The sequence below is a fragment of the Chiloscyllium plagiosum genome, unplaced genomic scaffold (genome assembly GCF_037043375.1).
Source record: "Chiloscyllium plagiosum isolate Xiang-an unplaced genomic scaffold, Cpla_swu_hap1 HiC_scaffold_8, whole genome shotgun sequence".
In the NCBI taxonomy this organism is placed as follows: domain Eukaryota; kingdom Metazoa; phylum Chordata; class Chondrichthyes; order Orectolobiformes; family Hemiscylliidae; genus Chiloscyllium; species Chiloscyllium plagiosum.
Genome location: NW_028270146.1, coordinates 117,862,331 through 117,887,030, shown reverse-complemented (window position 1 = coordinate 117,887,030; position 24,700 = coordinate 117,862,331). Strand labels below are relative to the sequence as shown.

General features: G+C 45.3%; 1 long non-coding RNA gene across 1 annotated transcript in view; it reads right to left on the bottom strand.

Annotated features, from left to right (window-relative positions):
- LOC122547854 (uncharacterized) overlaps positions 1-22,346 on the bottom strand; it is a 30,454-nt gene extending 8,108 nt beyond the window's left edge. The window contains exons 1-5 of the long non-coding RNA XR_015757803.1: positions 22,317-22,346; positions 14,882-14,988; positions 12,045-12,127; positions 5,607-5,714; positions 2,418-2,524 (exon numbers count right to left, since the gene is read on the bottom strand). This is a non-coding gene — a long non-coding RNA (uncharacterized LOC122547854). The remainder of the gene's footprint in view (positions 1-2,417; positions 2,525-5,606; positions 5,715-12,044; positions 12,128-14,881; positions 14,989-22,316) is intronic.
- Between the last annotated feature and the right edge of the window lie 2,354 nt (positions 22,347-24,700).

Sequence of the window (24,700 nt, the reverse complement as noted above, 5' to 3'; positions counted from 1 at the left end):
CTTAAGCCTGTACCCTCCAGTTCTGGACCCACCGAACTTGGGAGAAAGTCCCTGACTGCTCACCTTATCCATGCCCTTCATGATTTTATAAGATCACCTCTCAGCCTCCAACTCTCCAGGGAAAATAGTCCCAGCCTATTCAGCCTTTCCCAATAGCTCAAAACGTCCAACCCTGGCAAAATCCTTGCAAATGTTTTCTGAACCCTTTCAAGTTTCTCAACATTATTCCATGAACAGGGAAATTGGAACTGAAAACAGAATTCCAGAATGGCCTTCATCAGCGCCCTGTCCAGCCACAATATGACGTCACAACAGCTGCATTCAAGGCATTGACCAATAATGAGGAGCGTACCAAATGCTGCATTCACTCCCCTGCCTACCTGTGACTCTTCTTTCAAGGAACTAGGAACCTGCACTCCAAGGTCTCTTTGTTCAGCAATGTTCCCCAGGACTTTGCCATTAAGTGTAAAAGTCCTGCCCTGATTTGCCTTTCCAAAATACAACAGCTCACATTTATCTAAATTGAACTCCGTCTGCCATTCCTTGCTCCAATGGCCCATCTGATCATGATCCTGTTGTATTCTGAACTAACCTTCTTCACTGTCCACTACACATCCAATTTTGGTGTCTTCTGTAAACCTACTGACCATACCTCATATATTCACATCCAAGTCATTTATTTAAGGGCTCAATATCCATTCTTGCAGCACATTGCTGCTCACAGGCCTCCAGTCCACAAAGCAACCCTCCATCATCATCCTCTGTCTCCAACCTTCAAGGTAGTTTTGTAATGGCTTGCTCTCCCTGCATTCCATGTTATCTAACCCTGCTAACCAGTCTGCTTTGTGCAACCTTGTTGAATGTCCATATAAACAACATTCACAGCCTGGATTAATCAATTTTCTTTGTCACTTCAAAACACTCACTCAAGTTAGTGAGACACAATTGTGCATGTAGAAAGCCACATTGACGGTCCCTGATCATTCCTTACCTTTCCAAATAGATGGATATCCTGTCCCTCAGAATCCCTTCCAACAACTTGCCTGCCACTGACTTTAGGCTCACTGTTCTCTTGTTCTATGGCCTCTCCTTACCACCTTTTTAAAATAATGACACCTCACCTGTCGCTATCAACGATACAAATACCTCAGGAGAGGCCCAACAATCACTTCCCTTGATTTCCAGAAAGTTCCAGGATACACCTGATCAGGTTCCAGGGCTTTATCCACCTTGATGCGATTTAAAACATCTAGTACCACCTCCTCTGTAACATGGACACTTTTCAAGTTATCACTGTTTATTTCTCCAAACTCTCGAGCTTCCATATACTTCTCCAGTAAAAATGAAGTGAAATATTTGCATATCTTTCGCACCCCCTGTGTTTCCATAGACAGCCTTGTTGACCTTTAAGGGGTCCTATTCTCTGGTCCAGTTAATCTTTTGTCTGAGATATATTTGTTTAAGCTCTTTGGATTCTACTCCAGGACATCCCAGAAAGGCCTACTTCAAGGACTGTAACTTTCCTCTGACTTGATCAACAATGCCCTCCAACACATACCCTCCACTTCCCGCACCTCTGCCTTTACCCCACCCCTCCAGCCACAATAAAGAATATAACCCTGCGGTCTTCACCTTCCACCCCATTAATCTCCAGATACAGCGCATTAAAATCTGTTATTTCTGCTACCTAAAGTCAGACCCCACCACTAGAGACATATTTCCCTCCCCAACCCTATCTGTGTTCCGCAGAGACCATTCCCTCTGCACCTCCCATGTTCGGTCCACACCCTTGACCGTCCCTTGCCGTCATGGGAGATGTAAAACGTGTGGCCACACCTCCCTCTGACCTCTGTCCAAGACAACAAAAGGATCTTTTCACATCAAGCAGAGATTTGCCTGCACATCCCAAAACCTCATATACTGCATCTGGACACTATGGGAAATTTAACGTGGTTCATCCAACTAACTTACACATCTTTGGACTGTGGGAGGAAACTGGAACACCCGAAGGAAACCCTCACAAACACTGGGGAGAATGTGCCAACTTGAACACAGCCTGAGGCTGGAATCAAACCCAGGACCCTGGGGCTGAGGAAGCAGCGCTAACCACTGAGCCACAATACTGTGGGTTCTTTGGTGCTGATGCGCTGCCCCACTGATAACTCAGTCACTCACCCTGCCTCATTTCCTAAGTAGCAGTGATGACGGAGTGAAATTATCGCTAGACAGTTAATCCAGAGACCCAGATAACATTCTGGGGACCCGTGTTTGAATCCCATCACGGCAGATTTTGGAACGTGAATTCAATAAATATCTGGAAAAAATAATCTAGTGACGACAAGGAATCCATTGTCAATTGTTGGAAAAAACAATGTGGTTCACTCACGACCCTTAGGGAAAGAAAATGACATCCTTACCTGGTCTGGTCTGCATGGGACTCCAGACCATAGCAACGTGGTTACTCTTAACTGCCCTCTGGGTAAACGCAGCAATAAATGCTGGCCGAGCCAGTGACAGCCTTATCCTGTGAATGAATATAGAAAACAGGTCAGGCTTTGTTCCTTCTCTAGTAGGTACATCCTACAAACTGAATCTGAAATGTTCTCGTACACACTGAACAAATACCTTCCCATCCAAGCCCTTGACACTACAGCACTCCGAGGCCATGTTGTTAAAGTTAAAAACCCTTATCATTGCATTCATATTATTCTTACAGATAACTGATGTCTCCTGGTAAAATTGTGTCTCAATTCCTCGCTGACTATTGGGAGAGAGACTAAATTACAATCCCAGTAAGATGGTCGTCCCTTTGTTATTTCTCAGTACCAACCAAATAACTTGCCTGGAGGTACTCCCAGGAATATCCTCCCGAAGCCCAGCCATAATGTTATCCCTAATCAAAAACACCTCTCTCCCTGCTCTGTTGGCCCCTTTCTATCTTTGCTATAGCATCTATACCCTGGAACATTAAACTGCTAGTCCTATCCATCCCTGAGTGATGCCTCTGTAATTGCTGTAATATCCCAGTGCCATGTTCAAAACCATACCCTGAGCCTACCTCCCTGACCTGTCAGGTCTCTTGCACTGAAATAAATGCAGTGCAACGGGTCCGTCGCACCTCATTCTGTGACTTGCTCTTGCCTGCCTCGACAGTCTGACTGGTGAACAGTACCAGCCTCAGACTCATCTCTTTTCTCACTAGCTCTTTAGGATTACCCTGACTCCCTCACAGGTTTAATGCCTCCCGAGTGGCACTAGCAAATCTCCCTGTTAGTCAGGACCCCATGCTTTCCCCTTCCTATGCCATTGGTACCAATGTATAATGACCTCCCACTGGTTATTTTCCCTTTTGAGAATATTCTTCTCCCTCTGTGAGACATCCTTGACACTGGCACCAGGGCAGCACCACCCCATTCTGATGTCTCACTGTCAGCTGCAGAAATGGCAGACTGTGCCCCTGACTGGAGAGTCCCCTATCACCATCGATTGTGTCGAACTGGATATACCTCACATTATGTTAGAAGCCAGTCTCAGTACCAGTAACTTGACTGTCAGTGCTACATTCCCCTGAAAGTCTATTACCACCTACATTTTCCAAAACAGTATACTTGTCTGAGATGGGGATAGCCACAGGAGACTCCTGCAGTACCGACCTACCCCTCCTAGCTTTTCTGGCGGTAACCCATCTACCTGACTGTATCTGCAGTATCCTGCATTCCTGAGACTGCCACCTATAACACCCCCCGGCTCCTGTCAATTCCTCACTGCCTTTAATCACTTCTCCACCAATCCATGAGATCCAACAGGATTTGCAATCACACTTGCTGCAGACATAATCATCAGGATCATTGAAACTCTCCCTAATCTCCCACATCCGACAGGAACAGCACGACACTCTACAATAGGCCATCTCTCTGCCTTAACAACCTACAGACCAAGACAAAGGCACAGTCTTACTGCTCAGAAAATATTGCCAGACAATAACTTAATGCTTACGTTTCATATTTTAAACATTTAATCAAGAGACCTTAAGACATTAAAAAGAAATCCTCACCTTACTCACGATTGTAGATTTAATAAAATAAAAGCGACTAAGATTGATATTTGAAGAGACTGAAACTCACTGAGCTGATCCCCGGCTCGGAGTACTTCCAAGGGTGAGGTCTCTCTGAGGGCAGCTGTGAAATGTCATTGTTTCTCTTCTCTGCCCACTCCATTTCCAGAGAGGTTTTTAACTTCACAGCAAGTCAGCTCAGAGGGGTCACTGCTTGGTTTTATTCACTGGGGGTTGCCTTTGCTGCCCAGAGCAGTATTTATTGGCCACCTTTACTTGTTTTGGAGAAAGTGTGGTTAACCGCCTCCCTGAAATGCTCCAGTCCATGTACACAACAGTGATGTTTGGACAACAATCCCCCTCTGGCCATACAACCCTCCCTGTCTCTGTAATCCCCCTCCGGCTTCAGAAATTACATGTCCGTGGCATAAGATTTTTATTTGGATTCATTTTTGTTTAATAAACTCCCCCAAAAAAGTGAAATATTTTGCCCCCAAACAAATTTCTGTTGATTGACCTTTTGGAGAGGCTGCCACATGGACGTTGCAGTATTTTATCTCAAATTGTATACGTAGAATGATGGAACTTTCTTTTAAACATTGCTAAAGAGGGAGACAATGGCTTAATGGTATTCCTGCCAGATGAGTGATATGTACAGTGTTCCGAGGATTAGGGATAGAATCCCAACATGGCTGATGGCAGCATCGGAATTCAATACAATCTAGAATGAAAAGGCCATGATTGTTGATTGTTAGGAAACCTATCTGGTTCACTAATGTCCTGTAGGGAAGGAAACGGTCATCCTCACCTGATCTGGCCAACATGTGACTCCAGACCCACAGCAATGTGGTTAACTCTCAACTGCCCTCAGGAAAAATACTTTACAAACTGTTAACAAATACTCCGCAGGTATCACTTAAAAACTGGCTGTTCACATTGGGACCATGTGAATTTCTGAACGGCCTGAACTAAAACTGAGTTTCAGCTTCACCTTCTCCCTGTCTCACATCAGTCTGTTTACACCCAACTCCAGAACAATCTCATTGAGCCAAGCAGCCCTCACAGTGCAGCCCTGTCATTTTCATTGTCTGCTCATACCTACATTGCCCTCAGCCTCCTGTACTTTCCAATGCGAGCTCAGGGACACCACCTCATCTCCCCATTCAACCCTTTGTAACCCCAGAGTCAACATGGACCTCAGCAGTTTCTGAATGAACAGACACTTGTCAGAAGCTGGAACATTCCACCTGAAAAGGTACTGGAATTTGAGTCCAAAAGGATTCTTAATGGGAAGTTTGCACGTAATTGAAAATATGAAGTTTACAGGTTAACATCATGAAGTGGGTGATTGGGTCTAAATCTGAGAGTTCTTACAAAGAGACGACATGTAATTTGGATAAATCTGTGCTCCCTCTCAGGCCAATATCCCCTTCGTCAGCTGCAGGTCCCATAACAGAGAATACACCCAAAGGGTGAACCAACCATGAATTTGTACACCTTTCTGCTTAACAAAAATATTGAAGATATCTTCCCACAAACAGAACAGACAAACCTTTTTCCTTCCACAGTTAAATGCCAATGATATTCAGATCCTGATGACTCCATTGACTGTAAAAACTTGCTTTTGAGATCCCAGCCTCAGTTATTCTGATTTAATATTCTATGAAATGAATTCACAAAACAAAACTCACAGTCAGTACAGGAAGAATATAAAGACATACTTTTTTCTTGGTATGTGCTTGATGTGTAAATGCCTCTCTTCAAGTTGCACGCCTCCCCCCCCCCCCAATCCTAGGAAGGGGACATGCACATGCACCTCACTGTACCTTACCCCCAATAGAAATGGCGGCCATATCCCAGGACCTTTCACCGCCTGAGGGCCGCAGCCATTTTCCCATCTGCTGCAAACGCGGGATTAAGAGTTTCTAATTCAGACTTACAAACCGCACAGAGTGTAATTAAAACTTCCCAGTCTAAAGTGACTCATTATCTCCCTGTCTCCAAGGCCTCTCTCCCCTTCCCTGTTTGCGTCTCCCACATTCACCAACGGCCGAATCTCGTGGCACTGCACAGGCAGAGTTACTGGTGACGTGTCATCCCACTGGCCACGCCCCTCATTCACTCCCATTGTTTGGATGACCAGCTGGTTTCCACTTCATCCACCAGTCCTGCCACCTTTTCCTATTGGTCCGAAGCTGCCATCAATCAGCTGGAGCCCATTGTGAGGTCAGTGGTGGGATCCTCCCCCGTCTGAATCAAACCCTGAAGGTGTATGGATGGTGTCAATCAGGAACAACAAGCAGAAGGTGCTGGGAAAGCTCAGCAGGTCTGGCAGCATCTGGGAACAGAAATCTGTCCGGTGGCCCTTCCTCAGAACCGATGGGAGCTGGGAAAATCAGTGTGGAAACAGGCCATTCGGCCCAAATGTTCCACAGCGTCCCTCCAAAGGGTATTCAACCCAGACCCATTCCCCTACCCTATTACTGTATATTTCTCCTGACTAATGCACCTAATCTACACATCCCTGAATATTATGGGAAATTCAGCTTGGCCAATTCAACTAACCTGCAGATCTTTATACTGCAGGAGATATGGGTTAAAGAGTAAATAATAGGCAGGAACAGAACCCAAAGAGAGACCAGAACATTTTGGAAAGAAAAAGGAGTGGATTATGATCTGGCTGGGGGGTGCATTGTTGTTAATGGAGGGGACAGGAACCTGTGTCTGGCAGCATCTCAGTGGAGGTGGCGGAAATGGCGACTGATGATCTACGTTCTGCTGCAAAAACAGACCCCGAGCTTCCAGCTGCCTGCCACTTTAACACACGATCCTGTTCCCTGGCCAACATCTCTGTCTCATGCTTAGTGCAGTGTTCCAGTGAGGCCAGAACATAGCAAATGGCCCCGTATTTCAAGGACTGCAATTTCCCCTCCCATGTGGTCAATATGATCCACTATATCTTCTCCACTTCCCGCACATCTGCCTTTGAAACCCACATCTCCAACTGCAACAAGGATAGAACACCCCCCCGCCCCCAAGTCCTTACCTTCCACCCAGATACAACATATTATCCTCTGCAATTTCCATGAGCTACAATCAGACCACACCACCAGATTCTTAAGGGGTTTGACAGAATAAATATTGATGTGTCTGAGGGTAAATCGTCCCTGCCGATTACACTTGCAGGAAGTGCACCCATCTCCAGCTCCTCCAAGACCGTGTTAGGGAACTGGAGCTGGAGTTGGATGAACTTCGGATCATTCGGGAGGCAGAGGGGGTCATAGATCAGAGTTATAGGGAAGTAGTAACTCCAAAGATGGCAGATAGATGGGTGACAGTGAGGGGGACTGGGAGGAAGCAGCCAGTGCAGGGACCCCCTGCGGCCGTTCCCCTCAAGAACAAGTATACCGTTTTGGATACTTGTGGGGGGGGATGACTTACCAGGGGTAAGTAACGGGGCTCAGGTCTCTGGCACGGAGCCTGTCCCCGTTACTCAGAAGGGAAGGGTGAAGAAGAGCAGAGCAGTAGTAATTGGGGACTCGATAGTTAGGGGCACAGATAGGCGGTTTTGTGGGAACGAGAGAGACTCACGTTTGGTATGTTGCCTCCCAGGTGCAAGGGTACGTGATGTCTCTGATCGTGTTTTCCGGGTCCTGGAGGGGGAGGGTGAGCAGCCCGAAGTCGTGGTCCATATTGGCACCAACGACATAGGTAGGAGGAGTGCTGAGGATGTTAGACAGGCTTTCAGGGAGCTAGGTTGGAAGCTCAGAGTTAGAACGAACAGAGTTGTTGTCTCTGGTTTGTTACCCATGCCACGTGATAGAGATTCGAGGAATAGGGAAAGAGAACACTTAAATGCGTGGCTACAGGGATGGTGCAGGAGGGAGGGATTCCGGTTTTTGGATAACTGGGGTTCTTTCTGGGGACGGTGGGACCTCCATAAACAGGATGGTCTACACCTGAACCTGAGGGGCACCAGTATCCTTGGGGGGAGGTTTGCTAGTGCTCTTGGGGGGGGTTTAAACTAACTTTGCAGGGGCATGGGAACCCAGATTGTAGCTTCAGGGTGCAGGGCCTGGAGTGTAGGGAGGTTAGGAACATGGCATCAATTTCCAAGGAGGGTGTCTGTAAACAGGAAAGTGGCTTGAAGTGTGTATACTTCAATGCAAGAAGTATACGAAATAAGGTAGGTGAACTTGCAGCGTGGGTTGGTACCTGGGACTTCGATGTTGTGGCTATTACGGAGACATGGCTAGAACAGGGACAGGATTGGCTGTTGCAGGTTCCAGGATTTAAATGTTTTAGTAGGGTCAGAGGTGGGGGTAAAAGAGGGGGAGGTGTGGCATTGCTTGTCAAAGATAGTATTACAGTGGTGGAAAGGACGATGGATGAGGACTTGCCATCTGAGGTAGTTTGGGCTGAGGTTAGGAATAGGAAAGGTGAGGTCACCCTGTTAGGAGTCTTTTACAGGCCTCCCAATAGTCCTAGAATCATTGAAGAAAGGATAGGGAAGGTGATTCAGGAGATGAGTGACAGTAATAGGGTGGTTGTTATGGGGGGCTTTAACTTTCCTGATATTGATTGGGAAAGCTATAGCTCAAGTTCGTTAGATGGGTCAGTGTTTGTTCAATGTGTGCAGGAGAGTTTCCTGACACAATATGTAGACAGGCCAACAAGAGGTGAGGCCATACTGGATTTGGTTCTGGGTAACGAACCAGGCCAGGTGTTAGAATTAGAGGTAGGTGAGCACTTTGGGGATAGTGACCATAATTCGGTGATTTTTACTCTCGCGATGGAGAGGGATAAGTGTGTACTACAGGGCAAGAGTTATAGCTGGGGTCAGGGAAATTATGATGCGGTGAGGCATGACTTAGGATGTGTGGCTTGGAAAAGTAGACTCCAAGGCAAGAGTGTAAATGATATGTGGAGCTTGTTCAAGGAGCAACTATTGAGTGTCCTTGATAATTATGTACCTGTCAGGCAGGGAGGAAAGGGTCGTGCGAGGGAGCCGTGGTTTAATAAGGAATTGGAATCCCTTGTTAAATGGAAGAGGGCGGCCTATCTCAAGATGAGACGTGAAGGTTCAATCGGGGCGATTGAGAATTATAGGGTAGCCAGGAAGGACCTGAAGAGAGAGCTAAGAGCAGCAAGGAGGGGACATGAAAGGTCCTTAGTCGGTAGGATTAGGGAAAACCCTAAGGCTTTCTATAGGTATGTTAGGAATAAAAGAATGACTAGGGTAGGAATAGGTCCAGTCAAGGATAGTAGTGGGAAGTTGCATGTGGAGGCGGAAGAGATTGGGGAGACACTGAATGAATACTTTTCTTCAGTATTTACTCAGGAACAGGGCCTTGTCGTCGATGTGAATACTGAGTCACAAATAAGTAGAATGGATGGCTTTGAGGTATGTAGAGAAGAGGTGTTGGAAATCCTGGAAAAGGTGAAAATAGATAAGTCCCCTGGGCCTGATGGCATTTATCCTAGGATTCTCTGGGAAGCAAGGGAGGAGATTGCAGAGCCATTGGCCTTGATTTTTATGTCCTCTTTGTCTACAGGAGTAGTGCCAGAAGACTGGAGGATAGCAAATGTGGTTCCCTTGTTCAAAAAGGGGAGTAGGGATAACCCTAGTAACTATAGGCCGGTGAGTCTCACTTCTGTTGTGGGCAAAGTCTTAGAGAGAATTGTAAGGGATAGGATTTATGCACATCTGGATAGGAATAATGTGATCAAGGATAGTCAGCATGGTTTTGTGAAGGGCAGGTCGTGCCTCACAAACCTTATTGAATTCTTTGAAAAGGTGACGAAGGAGGTTGATGAGGGGAAAGCGGTAGATGTGGTATATATGGATTTTAGTAAGGCGTTTGATAAGGTTCCCCATGGTAGGCTACTGCAGAAAATACGGAGGTATGGCATTGAGGGTGAGTTGGAGGTTTGGATTAGGAATTGGCTGGATGGAAGAAGACAGAGGGTAGTAGTTGATGGCAAAGTTTCTTCATGGAGTGCCGTCACTAGTGGTGTTCCGCAAGGATCTGTTTTGGGACCATTGCTGTTTGTCATTTTTATAAATGACCTGGAAGAGGGGTTAGAAGGTTGGGTGAGCAAGTTTGCGGATGATACGAAAGTCGGAGGAGTTGTTGACAGTGAGGAAGGATGTGGCAGGTTACAGCAGGATATAGAGAAGCTGCAGAGCTGGGCAGAAAGGTGGCAAATGGAATTCAATGTAGCTAAGTGTGAGGTGATTCACTTTGGGAAGAATAACAAAAAGATGGGGTACTGGGCTAATGGTCGGATACTTAGTAGTGTGGATGAGCAGAGGGATCTTGGTGTCCATGTACACAGATCTCTGAAAGTTGCCACCCAAGTAAATAGTGCGGTGAGGAAGGCATATGGCGTATTGGCTTTTATTGGTAGAGGAATTGAGTTCCGGAGTCCTGAGGTCATGATGCAGTTGTATAAGACTATGGTGCGGCCGCATCTGGAATATTGTGTGCAGTTTTGGTCGCCATACTATAGGAAGGATGTGGAGGCACTGGAACGGGTGCAGAGGAGGTTTACCAGGATGTTGCCTGGTATGGAAGGAAGATCGTATGAGGAAAGACTGAGACACTTGGGGCTGTTTTCATTAGAGAAAAGAAGGTTTAGGGGTGACTTGATTGAGGTGTACAAGATGATTAGGGGGTTAGATAGGGTTGACAGTGTGAACCTTTTCCCGCGTATGGAGTCGGGTATTACAAGGGGGCATAACTTTAAATTAAGGGGGGGTAGATATAGGACTGAAGTTAGGGGTAGGTTCTTCACTCAGCGAGTCGTAAGTTCATGGAATGCCCTGCCAGTAGCAGTGGTGGACTCTCCCTCTTTATGGGCATTTAAGCGGGCATTGGATAGGTATATGGAGGATAGTGGGTTAGTATAGGTTAGGTGGTCTTGGATCGGCGCAACATCGAGGGCCAAAGGGCCTGTACTGCGCTGTATTCTTCTATGTTCTATGTTCTAAATACTGAGGGGGGAGTTTGAAACCAGACTCTGAGTCAGTCACAGAATCAAGGGTTCTGTTTCGGATTCGTCAAGTTTAAGGCAACACAGACACGGGTAAGGTGTTTCAGTAGAAATGGAGCTGGGGTGAGGAGGAGATAAGCAACGTTTAAGAGATTGGAATTCCTGGTGTTTGGGATTGTGTAGATGTCTGATCAGAAGGTCAGCTTTGCGTCAGATATAACTGCAATACTGTGAAGAGTGTAGTTCTGCTGCATAGTTCCCAGTGAGAGGGAGAGGCTCAGCAGTTAGGGAAAGGAATTTGTCAGGCAACGGGTTTAACCACTACAATGTTTCATTGGAGGAAACTGCACCTAATCGAGTAGTGGGAATGTGGTAAGCAGTTTGATAACTGAGTAACAGTGGGGTAATGGAGAGGGATGATGGGGAGGGAGAGCTGGGCATCGTCAGTGTACATGTGAAACCCAACATGGTGCTTTTGCACAATGTCATCTCCTGGTAGTATGTACCTGAGATACAGAAGGGACCAAGGACACCAAATGCAAGGAATTCAGAAAGGAAAGGGAGAGTGGAGATGGAGCAGGATTTTGGGAGAGAAGGACATAACCAGAAAAGACAGAACAAGGAACAATATCTGTGAATCGGCGAGGGGGACTGATGAGGAGGAGGAGGAGGAGGAAAGAGAGTTGGAAAGTCTATAGTTTAGTGAAATTAGGGTAAAGGGTCAAGATGAGCTCTGATAAGGCTTGACAAGAGACTGGAGGAAGATGTAAGTTTAGGACAAAAACCGGGAACACCCCGTGAGGCAGTTTGGCTCGGCGGGCTAGTGGGAGGGAGGGAAGCAGCAGATCAGATTATCTCAGTCTTAGTGACAGAGAAACTCCATGTGCTCCAAACTCTTGTTGTTGGAGAGAAGGATGGAGGAGACAGAATGATGGACAGTGTTTCACAAAGAAACAAAACCTGGGTAAGTCATATTTAAAGTGAGTGAACAAACCTAATGTATTTAACTTTTATCCAAACTATTAAAACAAACGACTGAAGTCCTGGTTCGAATCCCATCTTGGCAAATGGTGGAATCTGAATTCAAGAAAAAATAACTGGAATTAGGAATCTCCTGATCTCCATGGAACCATTGTCAATGGCAAAAAAAACCCTGCCAACCTGACAGTCGCCCAGCAAGCTACTCACTGAAATAATCACTGCAACGTTTCAACAAAGTAATGAAACTGGATGGACCACTCGGCATCTAAGAAGGCACCATAAAATGCAACCATAGAATCAGCCCTCTCGATGGTGCAATGACCTCCACATCTGGATTTTGGTGCCAAAATGTGCAGAGCTGTCTCACAGACCAATCAAGGAACAGCCTGACATACTCATACTCATGAAAACAGCCCTTACAGACAATGACCAGACACCACCATCACCATTCCAAGATATTGAGATTGTGGTGATGGAAAAGTGCAACAGGTCAGACAGCATCCGAGGAGAAGGAGAATCGATGTTTCGAGCCTAAGCCCTTCATCAGCCTGATCTGCTGTGCTTTTCCAGCACCAGACTCTTGACTCTAATCTCCAGCATCTGCAGTCTTCACTTTCTTCTGAAATCTCTGGATATGTCCTGCCCCACCGGCAGGATAGACCAGGCAGAGGTCGTGGCACAGACAGGGAGGATTTGCCCTTGGAGTACTCAGCATTGACTCCGGACACCAGGAAATCTCAGGGCTCCTGCTGATTACCACGTACTGTCCTCCCTTGGATGATGGATCAGTTCTCCTTCATGTTGAACAACATTTGAAGGAAGCACTGAGGAAGTAAAATGGTGTCAAACGTACTCTGGGTGCAGGAATTCAATGTCCACAATCGAGACTAACTCTGCAACAGAATTACTGACTGAGCTGGCCAGGTCCTAAAGGATATAGCTGTTCATCTGAGTCTGCAGTGGGTGGTGAGGGAACCAAGAGTGTACAACCTACTTGATCTCATTGTTATGAAGTGACCAGCTGCAGATACATCTGTCCATGAGAGTATCAGTACGAACGACCATCACACATTCCTTTTGGAGACACAAGTCTTGGCTTAAAATTGAGAAAAACCTCCATTGTGTTGAGTGACACTATCACCGTTCTAAACGGGACAGACTTTGAAGAGATGTAGGATCTCAAACTGGGTATCTCTGAGGCACTGTGGGACATCAACAGCAGCAGAACTGTACTCCAGCACAATCTGAAATCTCATGGGTTTGTACATCCCGCTCTCACCCAACACAATGGACAGTAAAGGAGGGCATGCCAAGAGCAGAACCAGGCATACCTAAAAATGAAGTGCCAACCTGATGAAGCTACCAAACAGGACCATTTGCATTTCAAACAGCATCAGCAGCAAGCAATAGAGCTAAACAATCCTAAATCCAATGGAACAGATCGGAGCTCTGCAGTTCTGCCACACCCAGTTGTGAACGGTGATGGACAATTAAACAACTCACTGATGGAAGCATCACAGATATCCCCACCCTTACTGATGGAGGGGCCTCACACATCCATGTACCAGATAAGATGACAGCATCTGCAGCAATCTTCAGCCAGATGCAAAGTGAGATGATCCATCTTAGCCTTCTCCAGTGGTTTCTAACATCACAGATGTGAGTTTTAAGCCAGTTAGCTTGAGTTTGAATAACATCAAGAAATGGTTAAGTAGTGCAAAGGCTATGGGCTCTGCCAACATTCTGGCAATAATACTGACAGCTTGTCCTCCAGAACTTGCCACCCAAGTCACGTACCGCTCCAGCACTGGCATCTACCGACAATGTGAAACATTGCCTCGGCATGTTCAACACAAAAACACAGGACAATCCAACCCAGCCAATTTCCCTCTATCAGTCCACACTCGATCAGCAGTAAAGTGATGGAACATGTTATCAACAGGGCTATCAAGCAGCAGCTGCTCAGCAACAGCCACCTGAGTAACACTCATTTTAGTCTCCACCAGGGCCACTTAGCTCCCGATTGTGGTACTGCCCTGATTCACAACCCGACAACTAACTGAATCCCAGAGGCGAGGTGAGGGGGACAGCCCAGTCCCACTCCAAGACAACTAATTCTAGCTGATTCCACCCTTGTCTCAGCTCATACACTCTCATCCATCTTGTGTTATCGCCAGACTTCATTATCCAAACGTACTCCTGGCCAGCTTCCCACATCCAACCTCCCTGTAATCTCAAGAAAAATCTCTGCTGCCCAAGAACTCCCTCGTACCAAAACTTGTTGATCCATCAAAAGGCTGCTATTCATAATCAACAACATACAGCCACAGAGATGTACAGCATGGAAACAGACCCTTCAATCCAACCCGTCCATGCTGACCAGATATCCCAACCCAATCTAGTCTCACCTGCCATCATCCGGCCCACATCCCTCAATTTAAAATTCTCACTCTTGATTTAATTCCTGATTGTGATCATCCCTAGCTCGCTGCATCTCACACCCTTTGAGACCTCGACAACCCATTCTGTTTGAGTCTTCCAATGACCTGTTAATTCATTACTTCACCTGTGTAGCTGCTTTTACAGTTGCCAAATCAACGAGGTCTGAAATTCGCAGCCAAAACCTCAGGTCTGCTTTCCTCCTTTAAGACATTCCTCAAAACCTGCTTATTTGGCAATGCTTTTGGTCACCTGACCTAATATCACCATCTCTGGCCTTATGTTTAAAATTCTGAATAATATTTTTGTGGAATTATAAGCATGATAATAAAAATACAAACTGTTGTTGATTTGGACATTATCTTCAGATCTTTACTGTTGCTGTAATGAATACTCTGTAATGTCTCTTACCCAACCACATTGTGGGAGCACCTTCACCACACAAACTGCAGCTGTACAAGAAAGTCAAACATCACCCTCTCCACAGGCAACACGGCTTTGGCATTAATCACTGGCATCTGTGGAAGGAGAAACACAGTTGATGTTTCAGGAAGTGCAAAATGGATTACAGGGAATGAAAATGGTGCAGAATGAGATAGTCAGAAATGGAAGGAAGATACACTTGCTAATTGGAAAAAGGAATTCTTGACTGTTAAAGAATTTCCAGAAAATATTGATAAGCAGCACATGGTCAGGGGCTGTGCGGCAGTGAAAAATTAACTTACAAAAATGTCCGTTAAAATAATAGTAAAATACCAAACAGACCAAAAATACACCCATTGTTCGATACTGACGAAGCTAGATATTGACAAAGTGGTCATGAGGGAGCCCGGAGATGAAGCAGAGCAGTATAAGTTGTTATGATCCCACAGTCATAGAGATGTATAGCACCGACACAGACCCTTTGGTCTAACTCATCCTTGCCAACCAGGTATCCGAACCAAGTCTATTCCCATTTGCCAGCACTTGGCCCATATCCCTGTATACGCTTCCTAATCATATCATGTGTCTATTTAGATGCCTTTAACATGTTTTAATTGTACTAGCCTCCACCACTTCCTCTGGCAGCTCATTCCACCCACTGCATGAAAGAGTTGTCCTTTAGGCCCCTTTGAAATTTTATCCGTTCAGCCGAAAGCAATGCCCTCTACATCCGGACACCACCATTCCAGGGAAAACACCTTGTTCATTTACTCTATTCATGTCCCTCATGATTGTATAAACCTCCATAACATCACCGCTCAGCCTATGGCACTCCAGGGAAAACAGCCCCAGCCTTTTATGCCTCACCCTACAGCTCAAATCCTCCAGCCCTAACAACATCCTTGTAGTTCTTTTTTGAAACCTTTCAAGTTTCACAGAACCCTTCTGATAGGAGGCAGGCCAGAACTGCGCATGATATTCCAAAAGTGGCCTAACGAATATCCTGTACAGCAACATGACCTCCCACATCCTATACTCAATGCTCGAACCAATAAAGGAAAATATACTGAACACCTTCTTCATCATCCTATCTACCTGCAACTTGACTTGCAAGCACTATGAACCTGCAGTCAAGGTCTCTTTGTTCTGCAAACGTATACACTGAATGGCAAGGCCCTGGAGAAGTCCTGCCCTGATTTGCTTTTCCAAACTAAATTAAACCCCATCTGATCAATATCTCATTGTAATCTAAGGTAACCTTCTCCATTATCCACAATACCTCCAATTTTGTATGACCTGCAAACTCATTTACGATACCAAATCATTTAAATAAATGACGAAACAAATCCAGAAATAAACATCCATTTCTCTGTGTTTGAATGTGCTGTGTGTAAATCCTGCCCAATGACTCTGTACCAGAGAAAGGCTGCACATGCGCCTGGCTGCACATTGCCCCCTACAAAGCTGGTGGCTCCGCACGTGTCCAGTGAATTTTTGCCCCAAATAAAGATGGCGGCGCGCACCCATGCCTGCAGCCACACTGAGGCAATTCCCCGTTTACTGAAAACACGAAACTGGGACGTTCAAATTTGTGTTTTCCGATGTGCACATTTTGTTTGTAAAACCTCTCCGCTCATACAGAATCTCTCTCACCTCCTGCGGTTCCCACAGACAGCCTTGATTTTTGTGGGAACCTATTCTCTGCCTGGTTACTCGTTTGTCCTTAGTGTATTTGTACAATCACTTTGGATTCTCCTTAAACCTATTTCATGTCCCCTTTTTGCCCTCATGGTTTACCTCGAGTATACTCCTACTGCCCCTATACTCCTCTAGGGATTCACACAAAAACAGCTCTCTGTACCTACCATATGCCTCCTTCATTTTCTTGACCAGGCCCTCAATTTCTTTCGATAGGCAGCATTCTCTACACCTACCAGCCTTGGCCTTAACAGGAACATACTGTTTGTGCATTCTTGTTGTCGCATGCCTATGGAGGCAATGGCAGATGAGGACAGAGGAACAATCATTCTCAGTAAAGAGGTAATGTTGGGAAAGATAACAGCCTAAAGGTGGATGGGTCTCCTGGCCCTGATGGATTGCATCCCAGGGACTAAAGGAGATGGCGGGGGTGGTGGTTGGGGGGGGGGGGGGGGGGGGAAGAGTGAATATCAAATAGACTCGTGATAATTCACTAAAATTTGTTGGATTTTGGGATGGTTTTGACAGACTGGAAGCTGCAAATGCGGTGCCACTATTTTTCAAAAAGGACCCGTTAGCTTAACTTCTGTAGTGGAGAAAATGCTTGAATGTCTCAAGGAAGTAGTGGTGAGATATCGGAGTAGAAATTGTCTCATTTAGCAAACACAGCATGGATTCATGAAAGGCAGGTCACGTTTAAGGATTTACTGGAATTATTTGAAGATACAACGAGCATGTTGGACAAGGCGGACTCAGTGGATGTGGTGTACCTGGATTTCCAGAAGGTATTCGACAAGTTGCCACACAAAAGGCTGCTGAATAAGGTAAAGATGCACAGCATTATGGGTAATGTATCATCATTGATACAGGATCGGTTAACCAACAAAAAATAAAGAATGGGGATAAATGGGTGTTTGGTTTAGTGTTGGCACTACAACTGTTTGCAATTTACACAAATGTTTTGGAGTTGAGGACCAAGTGTACGGTGTCAGAGTTCACATTTGATACAAAGATGAGGTAGAGCAATATCTGCAGAGGCCACTGTCAGTCTGCACAGGGAGACAGATAGGTTAAGTGAGTGGGTAAGAGTCTGTCAGATGGAGTTCAATGTTGGAATATGTGAGGTCATCCACTTTGGTTGGACTAACAGCAAACTGGATGATGAAATGGGTGAAAACATGCAGCAGGCTGCTGTGCAGAGGGAGTTGGGTGGACTTATGCATGAATCACAGGAAGTTGGTTTGCAGGTGCAGTAGGTAATTATGGCAGTGAAGGGAATATTGTCCTTCATTGCTAGAGGGATGGTTATGCTGCAGTTGTACAGGGTGCTGGTGAGGCCACACCTGGAGTACTGTGTACAGGTTTGGTCCCCTTACATTAGCAAGGATGTACTGGCACTGGAGGGAGTACAGCGGAGGTTCACTAGTTTGAGTCAGGAGTTGAGAGGATTCGTGTATGTGGAGAGATTGAGAAAACTGGTTCGATAGTCATTGCAATTTAAAAGAATGGAGGTTGGAGAGGAAACAATAAAATTCTGAAGGGAGTAGACAAGATAGAAGCAGGGAGGCTATTTCCACTGGGGCCGGGTCAAACTAGAGCATAACCTGAAAATAAGGGCGAGCAGATTTAGGACTGAGTTCAGGAGGAGCTTCTTCAGCTAAAGGGTTGTGAATCTGTGGAATTCCCTGCCGAGTGCAGCATTTGACGTTATCAACTTGAATGCCTTTTAGGCAAAATGTAGATTTGTGAACAGGAAAAGAATTAAGGGTTATGGTGAGAGAGCAGGAATGTGGAGCTGAGGCCATGAAAAGCTCAGGCCTGATCTTATAGAATGGCAGAGCAGGCTTGAGGGGCCAGATGAAAGTTCTTGCCTTGTGCCATCAAAATTGGCCTTTGTCCAATTCAGAACCTTAACGTTTAGATCTGGTATATTATTTTCTGTAACTATTTTAAAACTAGTAGAATTATCAGAGACTCCCAACAGTGTGGAAGCAGGTCATTCAGCCTATCACATTGATACTGACCCTGAGAGCCTCTTAACCTCCCCCTGTAACATTGCATTTCCCAGGGCCATCCAACCTACACATCCCTGAACATTATGGGCAATTCAGCCAGCATAATCCACCCAACCTGGATAATCCACCCAACCTGGATAATCCACCCAACCTGCACATCCCTCAACACTGTGGGCAATTCAGCCTGGGTAATCCACCCAACCTGCATATCCCTCAACACTGTGGGCAATTCAGCCTGGATAATCGAACCTACCTGACACATGTTTGGACTGTGAGTGGAAACCAGAGGACTCCGATGAGATCCATGGAGAAAACCCCAATAAGGTGATCATCCCTTTCTTATTTCCCAGTTCCACCTGAATATCCTCCCTAAGCAAAAACATAATGCTATCCCGTATCAAAAATGCCACTCCCCCTCCTCTATTGTTCCCCTTTCTATTCTTCCTATAGCATCTATACCCTGGAACATTAAGCTGCCAGGCCTATCCATCCTTGAGTGATGCCTCTGTAATTGCTATAATATCCCAGTTCCATGTTCAAAACCATACCCTGAGCTCATCTGCCTTCCCTGTCAGGCCTATTGCATTGAAGTAAATGCAGTGCAACTGCTCAGTCCGACTTCATTCTGTGCCTTGCCCTTGCCTGCCTTGACTATTTGACTTCTGAACTTTACCAGCCTCAGACATACCTCTTTTCTCACTATCTTCTTGGGTTAACACGCACTCCCTCACTGGTTTATTGCCTCCCGAGTATCACTAGCAGGACTCGCTGCCTACATATTAAACACCTTCCAATTCAGGTACAATCCATCCTTCTTATGCAGGTCAACTCTACTCCAGAGGAGATCACAATGATACAAAAAATGTGAATCCTTTTCCCCTGCACCAGCTCCTTAGCCACTCATTTAGCACCTCCTCCACTGTAATATGGACATTTTTCAAGATGTCACCATTTATTTCCCCACATCCTATACCTCCTATGTGTTTCCTCATAGTAAACATGATGCAAAATACTTGTCTCCGTATCTCGCCCATCGCCTGCAGCTCCACACAATGGCTGCCTTGCTGATCTTTGAGGGTCACCTCTCAGTCTTTGACTCTCCAGGGAAATTACACCTAGCCTATTCAGCCTCACCCTGTAGCCCACATCGTCCAACTCTAGCAAAGTCTTTGCAAATCTTATCTGAACTCTTTCAAGATTCACAACATCCTTTCCAGAACAGGGAATTTCGAACTTAAAACAGAATTCCTGAAATGGCTTAATCAATGTCCGGTCCAGCCACAATTTGACATCCCAGCTTCTGTACTCAATGCATTGACCAATAAATATAAGCATACCAAACACCACCTTCACTAGTCTGCCTACCTTCTACTGTACTTTCAAGGAACAATGAACCTGCACTCCATGGCCTCTATGTTCAGCAACATTCCCAAGGACTTTACCATTAAGTGTATAAGTTCTGTCCTGACTTGCCTTTCCAAAATCTAACAGCTTACATTTGTCTAAATTGAACCCAGTCTGCCATTCCTTGCCCCAATGGCCCATTTGATCAAGATCCTGTTGCATTCTGAACTAACCTTCTTCATTGTCCACGACACCTCCAATTTTGGTGTCTTCTGTAAACCTACTGACCATATCTCATATATTCACATCCAAGTCAATTATTTAAGGACCCAATATCCATTCTTGCAGCACACTGCTGCTCATAGGCCTCCAGTCCACAAAGCAACCCTCTTTCACCACCCTCTGCCTCCTACCTTCAAGCCAGTTTTGTATCCAAATGGCAAGTTCTCCCAACATTGCATGTTATCTAACCTTGCTAACCAGTCTGCTTTTTGGAACATCGTTCAGTGTCAATATAGACAACGTCCACAGTCCACCTTCAAAAAAACTCAATCAAGTTAGAGAGAGAGAATTTCCCACACACAAAGCCATGTTGACTATCCCTAATCATTCCTCATCTTTCCAAATACATGTAAATCCTGTCCCTCAGATTCCCTTCCAACAACTTGCCTGCCACTGACTTCAGGCTCACTGTTCTCTTGTTCCCTGGCCTCTGCTTACCAACTTTTAAAATAATAGCACATGTCTTCCAGCACCTCACCTGTCACAAACAATGACAATATAAATATCTCGGAGGGTAACTGCCATCATCTTCTTAGCTTTCCACAAATGTCTGGGATACACCTTAACAGGTCCCAGGGATTTATCCACCTTGCTTAAGACATCCAGTACTACCTCCTCTGTAATATGGCCAGGAGCTGGGCTGTAGTGGACAATTCATTTACAGAATGGTCTGTGAACGTAATCATAAAATACTAAACAGAGCAAAAATACACTCAGAGACTGAGGAAGCTAGATAATGAACAAGTGGACATCAAGGAGCTCACAGGCGAATCAGAGCAGTGTTCACTTTTATGATCCCACAGTCAGAGATATCTAGCACCGAAACAGACTCTTCAATCCAACCAGTCTATGCCAACAAGATATTCTATGCCAACAAGATATTACAATTTTTGTTGCCCTTTAGGCTCCTGTTGAATTTTCCCCTCACACCCAAAACCTCTCTCCTCTAGTTCTGGGCTCCACCACCCCAGGATAAACAACTTGTCTATACGCGATCCATGCTCCTCACGATTATATAAACCTCTTCAGCATCACACCTCAGCCTATGACACTGCGGGGAAAATGGCCCCAGCCTATTATGCCTCTCCCTGCAACTCAAATCCTCCAACCCTGGCAACATCCTTAAAAATCAATTTGCAAACCTTTCAAGTTTCAGTACCTCCTTCTGATAGGAGGGAGACCAGAATTGCACACAATATTCCAAAAGTGGCTTAATCAATGTCCTAGAGGTAAAAACAATGACTGCAGATGCTGGAAACCAGATTCTGGATTAGTGGTGCTGGAAGAGCACAGCAATTCAGGCAGCATCCGAGGACAGGCAAAATCGACGTTTCGGGCAAAAGCTTAACCAATGTCCTGTCCAGCTCCTTTACTCAACGCTCTGACCAATAAAGCAAAGCATACGAAATGCCTTCTTCACTACCCTATCCACTTGTAACTCTACTTTCAAGGAACTGTGAACCTGCATTCCAAGATATCATTGGTCAGCAAGACTCCCCAAGACCTTACAATTCAGTGTGTGAGTCTTGCTCTGATTTGCTTTTCTAAAATGCAGCACCTCACATTTATCTAAATTAAACCCTATCTGCCACTCCGCAGCCCATTGGCCCATCTGATCAATATCCCATTGTATTCTGAGACAATCTTTATCACTGACCACAATACCAACAATTTTGGTGTCACCTACAAACTTACTAACTGTACCGCCTCTATTCATATCCAAATCATTTAAATGAATGACGAAACAAATCCAGAGAAAAAAAATCAATTTCTCTGTGTTTGAATGTGCTCTGTGTAAATCCTGCTCTATGACTCTCTGCCAGAAAAGGCTGCACAGACAGCCCTCTGAACTTTGCCCCCTACAAAGCTGGCGGCCGCACGTGTCCAGTGAATTGCTGCCCCGAATAAAGATGGCGGCGCTGACTCAAGTCAATCGCTAAATGAGGCATTTTTCCGTTTACTGCAAAAAACGAGACTAAGTTTCAAATTTGTATTTTCCAATGTACACCAAATGTTTGCAAAATCTCTCAGCTCATACCGACACAATTTCCCTCCCGCTTCCTGTTGTTTATTCCTTTCCTCACCCGACAACTCTCCGTCCGCACATTCGCGCTGTTCGCGAGGATGATCACGTGGTATTACCAAGTCCCGCCCCTCGCTCACTGATTGGTCGGAGGGCCAATTGCCCCGCCAGGTCCTCCAGCTCCGCCCGTGACATCAATCATCCGGGGACCTTTGTTGGCTGGAGCATGCGCACTGCTTCGTGGCTTTTGTTACTATTCATAAGTTACAAGAGTGAGGGACAAAGTTAAAAACACACAGCCACCTGATAAAGCAGCAGCAACGCTAGAGCTTCCAAATAAACCTGTTGGACTGTAACTTGGTGTTCTGTGAATTTCAGTTTTGTCCATCCTAATCCAACACCAGCACCTCCAAGTCACGAGTGAGGGAGGAATGCATAACCTAAGAACGAGGAACAGGAGAAGGCCATCCTGCCCTTTGAGCTTGCTCTGCCATTCAATAAGATCATGGCTGATCATTTCGTGGACGCAGAACCATTTACCCATGTTCTCACCGTATTCCTTAATTAATTATTTCTTTTTTTAAAAAAAAGCTACCTTAGCTTTAAAAACATTTACTGAACTAGCATCAACTACTTCCCTGGGCAATGGATTCCATTGAGGTTAAGAAGTTCCTTCTCAATTCACTCCTAAATTTGCTGCCTCTAATCTTGAGTTGATGCCCTCTTGTCCTAGATTCACCTGCCAGTGGAAACATCCTCTCTACTTCTATTTTATCCATTTCATTGATTATTTTATATGTTTCCATTCTTCTGAATTCCAATGAATATAATCCCAATCTACTCAGCCTCTGTTAAGCCAACCCCCTCAACTCTGGAATCAACCTATTTCACCTCCTCTACACTCCCTCTAGTGCCAGTACATCTTTTCTCAACTAAGGAGATAAAAACTACACGGAGTACTCCAGGTGTGGCCTCACCAGAACCCAATACAGCTGGAACATAACCTCTGCTTTTAAGCACAATCCCTTCAGCAACGAAGGACAAAATTGTATTTGCCTTCTGAATTGATTGTTATATCTGGTGACCAACGTTCATGCAGAAGGATACTCAGGTGCCTCTGCATAGCAACTAATACAACTTTTTAAAATTCAAGTAATAATCTCTTTTTAAATGTTACTCCAACCAAACAGTATGACATTACATTTATGAACATTATATTCCACGTGACTGACCATTGCCCACTCAATGTATCTATGTTACTCTGCAAAGTTTCACAGTCTTCGTTGTTGTGATTCTGTTCGCCGAGCTGGGAATTTGTGTTGCAGACATTTCGTCCCCTGTCTCGGTGACATCCTCAGTGCTTGGGAGCCTCCTGTGAAGCGCTTCTATGATGTTTCCTCTGACATTTGTAGTGGTTTGAATCTGCCGCTTCCGGTTGTCACTTCCAGCTGTCCGTTGCAGTGGTCGGTATATTGGGTTCAAATCGATGTGCTTATTGATTGAATCTGTGAATGAGGGCCATGCTTCTAGGAATTCCCTGGCTGTTCTCTGTTTGGCTCGTCCTATAATAGTAGTGTTGTCCCAGTCGAATTCATGTTGCTTGTCATCTGCGTGTGTAGCTACTAAGCATAGCTGGTCATGTCGTTTCGTGGCTAGTTGGTGTTCATGGATGCGGATCGTTAGCTGTCTTCCTGTTTGTTCTATGTAGTGTTTCATGCGGTCCTTGCATGGGATTTTGTACACTACATTGGTTGTGCTCATGCTGGGTATCGGGTCCTTCGTTCTGGTGAGTTGTCTGAGAGTGGCTGTTGGTTTGTGCGCTGTTATGAGTCCTAGTGGTCGCAGTAGTCTGGCTGTCAGTTCGGAAATGCTCTTGATGTATGGTAGTGTGGCTAGTCCTTTGGGTTGTGGCATGTCCTCGTTCCGTTGTAGTTTGAATTCACCACAAAGGTATACAGGAAAGCCACTCACACAGACCAACCAAGTCCTGAACTACGAAAGCAACCACCCCAACACACACAAAAGAAGTTGCATCAAGACACTATTCAAAAGAGCCACATTACACTGCAGTACACCAGAACTGCAAAAAGAGGAAGAACAACACCGATACAATGTATTCGCCAAAAACGGATACCCGCGCAATTTCATCAACAGATGCCTAAGGGTATCCTCCACTGTGATATCCCATAATGAAATTCTCCTTCTCTTTTTCCAAAGGACCAACATTTACTTTAGCCACTCTTTTCTCATTATGTATGCTTATATAAACGTTTGCTCTCTGTCCTTATAGTCTGTGCTAGTTTATTTTTCTCATGTTCTATCTTGCATTTCTTTGTAGCTTTTCTGTGGCTTTCTGTTGATCTTTAAAGTTTTCCCAGGTCTAGTTTCATGCTGGTTTTGGCCATTTTGTATGCCTTTCAATTTGATCACTTTCCTTAGATCCCC